This window comes from Gouania willdenowi, chromosome 7, assembly GCF_900634775.1.
Source record: "Gouania willdenowi chromosome 7, fGouWil2.1, whole genome shotgun sequence".
NCBI lineage: Eukaryota > Metazoa > Chordata > Actinopteri > Blenniiformes > Gobiesocidae > Gouania > Gouania willdenowi.
The window spans coordinates 28,917,466-28,920,859 of record NC_041050.1 but is presented as its reverse complement, the minus strand read 5'-3'; the positions used below and the strand labels follow the sequence as shown (position 1 = coordinate 28,920,859).

Below are 3,394 nucleotides of genomic sequence, written 5' to 3'. Positions count from 1 at the left end.
GGGTCTAATTATGGCCTTAACTCAATTTTTTATTTTTTAAAATTTTGTGAAAAATATGCCTTACTATAGCCTTACTTCCAATTTTGGGTAATTTTTGATTTTTTAAAATTTTTTGTGCCTTATTGTCTTGATAACCCATTTTAAGTATGTGCATTACATTTGTAGTAGTTTTTAGGGTCTAATGATGGTCTTAACTCACTTTTTTTATTTTTTGAAATTTTTGAAAAATATGCCTTACTAAAGCCTTACTTCCAATTTTGGGTGATTTTTGATTTTCGTTCTTTTTTTTGGGCCTTATTGTCTTCTTAACCCATTTTAAGTATGCGCTTTACATTTGTAGTAGTTTTTAGGGTCTAATTATGGCCTTAACTCACTTTTTTATTTTTTGAAATTTTTGAAAAATATGCCTTACTAAAGCCTTACATCCAATTTTGGGTGGATTTTGATTTTCTTTTTTTTTGTGCCTTAATGTCTTCTTTACCCATTTTAAGTATGTGCATTATTTTTGTAGTAGTTTTTAGGGTCTAATGATGGTCTTAACTCACTTTTTTATTTTTTGAAATTTTTGAAAAATATGCCTTACTAAAGCCTTGCATCCAATTTTGGGTGATTTTTGTTATTTTTTGTGCCTTAATAACTTCCAAACCCATTTTAAGTATGTGCATTAAATTTGTAGTAGTTTTTAGAGACTAATGATGATCTTAACTCAATTTTTTATTTTTTAAAATTTTTCAAAAATATGCCTTACTATAGCCTTACTTCCAATTTTGGGTGATTTTTGATTTTTATCATTTTTTGTGCCTTATTGTCTTCTTAACCCATTTTAAGTGTGTGCATTACATTTGTAGTAGTTTTTAGGCTCTAACGATGGTCTTAACTCACTTTTTTAATTTTTTGAAATTTTTGAAAAATATGCCTTACTAAAGCCTTACTTCCAATTTTGGGTGATTTTTTATTTTTGTATTTTTTTGTGCCAGACTGTTTTCTTCACCCATTTTGAGTATGTGCATTAAATTTCTAGTTGTTTTTAGGGTCTACTGATGGTCTTAACTCAATTTTTTGAAATTTTTGAAAAATATGCCTTATTATAGCCTTACTTCCAATTTTAGGTAATTTTTGATTTTTATAATTTTTTGTCCCTTATTGTCTTCTTAACCCATTTTAAGTGGGTGCATTACATTTGTAGTAGTTTTTAGGGTCTAATGATGGTCTTAACTCACTTTTTTATTTTTTGAAATTTTATAAAAATATGCCTTACTAAAGCCTTACTTCCAATTTTGGGTGGATTTTGATTTTTTTTTTTTTTTGTGCCTTAATGTCTTCTTTTCCCATTTTAAGTGTGTGCATTACATTTGTAGTAGTTTTTAGGGTCTAATGATGGTCTTAACTCACTTTTTTATTTTTTGAAATTTTTGAAAAATATGCCTTACTAAAGCCTTACTTCCAATTTTGGGTGATTTTTGATTTTCATTATTTTTTGTGCCTTATTGTCTTCTTAACCCATTTTAAGTATGTGCATTACATTTGTAGTAGTTTTTAGGGTCTAATTATGGCCTTAACTCACTTTTTTATTTTTTGAAATTTTTGAAAAATATGCCTTACTAAAGCCTTACATCCAATTTTGGGTGGATTTTGATTTTCTTTTTTTTTGTGCCTTATTGTCTTCTTAACCCATTTTAAGTGTGTGCATTACATTTGTAGTAGTTTTTAGGCTCTAACGATGGTCTTAACTCACTTTTTTAATTTTTTGAAATTTTTGAAAAATATGCCTTACTAAAGCCTTACTTCCAATTTTGGGTGATTTTTTATTTTTGTATTTTTTTGTGCCAGACTGTTTTCTTAACCCATTTTGAGTATGTGCATTAAATTTCTAGTTGTTTTTAGGGTCTACTGATGGTCTTAACTCAATTTTTTGAAATTTTTGAAAAATATGCCTTATTATAGCCTTACTTCCAATTTTAGGTAATTTTTGATTTTTATAATTTTTTGTCCCTTATTGTCTTCTTAACCCATTTTAAGTGGGTGCATTACATTTGTAGTAGTTTTTAGGGTCTAATGATGGTCTTAACTCACTTTTTTATTTTTTGAAATTTTATAAAAATATGCCTTACTAAAGCCTTACTTCCAATTTTGGGTGGATTTTGATTTTTTTTTTTTTTTGTGCCTTAATGTCTTCTTTTCCCATTTTAAGTGTGTGCATTACATTTGTAGTAGTTTTTAGGGTCTAATGATGGTCTTAACTCACTTTTTTATTTTTTGAAATTTTTGAAAAATATGCCTTACTAAAGCCTTACTTCCAATTTTGGGTGATTTTTGATTTTCATTATTTTTTGTGCCTTATTGTCTTCTTAACCCATTTTAAGTATGTGCATTACATTTGTAGTAGTTTTTAGGGTCTAATTATGGCCTTAACTCACTTTTTTATTTTTTGAAATTTTTGAAAAATATGCCTTACTAAAGCCTTACATCCAATTTTGGGTGGATTTTGATTTTCTTTTTTTTTTGTGCCTTAATGTCTTCTTTACCCATTTTGAGTGTGTGCATTACATTTGTAGTAGTTTTTAGGGTCTAATGATGGTCTTAACTCACTTTTTTATTTTTTGAAATTTTTGAAAAATATGCCTTACTAAAGCCTTACTTCCAATTTTGGGTGATTTTTTATTTTTGTATTTTTTTGTGCCAGACTGTTTTCTTCACCCATTTTGAGTATGTGCATTAAATTTCTAGTTGTTTTTAGGGTCTACTGATGGTCTTTACTCAATTTTTTATTTTTTGAAATTTTTGAAAAATATGCCTTACTATAGCCTTATTTCCAATTTTGGGTAAATTTTTGATTTTTATAATTTTTTTGTGCCTTATTGTCTTCCTAACCTATTTTAGGTATGTGCATTACATTTGTAGTAGTTTTTAGGGTCTAACGATGGTCTTAACTCACTTTTTTTTTTTTTTGAAATTTTTGAAAAATATGCCTTACTTCCAATTTTGGGTGATTTTTAATTTTCGTTATTTTTTGTGCCTTATTGTCTTCTTTACCCATTTTAAGTATGTGCATTACATTTGTAGTCGTTTTTAGGGTCTCATTATGGTCTTAACTCAATTTTTTTTTTTTTTGAAATTTTTGAAAAATATGCCTTACTAAAGCCTTACTTCCAATTTTGGGTGATTTTTTATTTTTGTAATTTTTTGTGCCAGACTGTCTTCTTAACCCATGTTTAGTATGTGCATTAAATTTATAGTTGTTTTTAGTGTCTACTGATGGTCTTAACTCAATTTTTTATTTTTTGAAATTTTTGAAAAATATGCCTTACTAAAGCCTTACTTCCAATTTTGGGTGATTTTTAATTTTTATGATTTTTTGTGCCTTTTTGTCTTCTTACCCATTTTAAGTATGTGC

The 3,394-nt window shown here is 27.4% G+C and overlaps 1 long non-coding RNA gene across 1 annotated transcript; it reads right to left on the bottom strand.

The window, feature by feature from the left end:
* Positions 1-1,734: 1,734 nt before the first annotated feature.
* Positions 1,735-2,843, bottom strand: LOC114467653 (uncharacterized). The gene is made up of 2 exons (XR_003674537.1): positions 2,548-2,843; positions 1,735-1,870 (listed from the first exon to the last, which is right to left on the bottom strand). It is a non-coding gene; the product is annotated as an uncharacterized LOC114467653 (long non-coding RNA).
* Between the last annotated feature and the right edge of the window lie 551 nt (positions 2,844-3,394).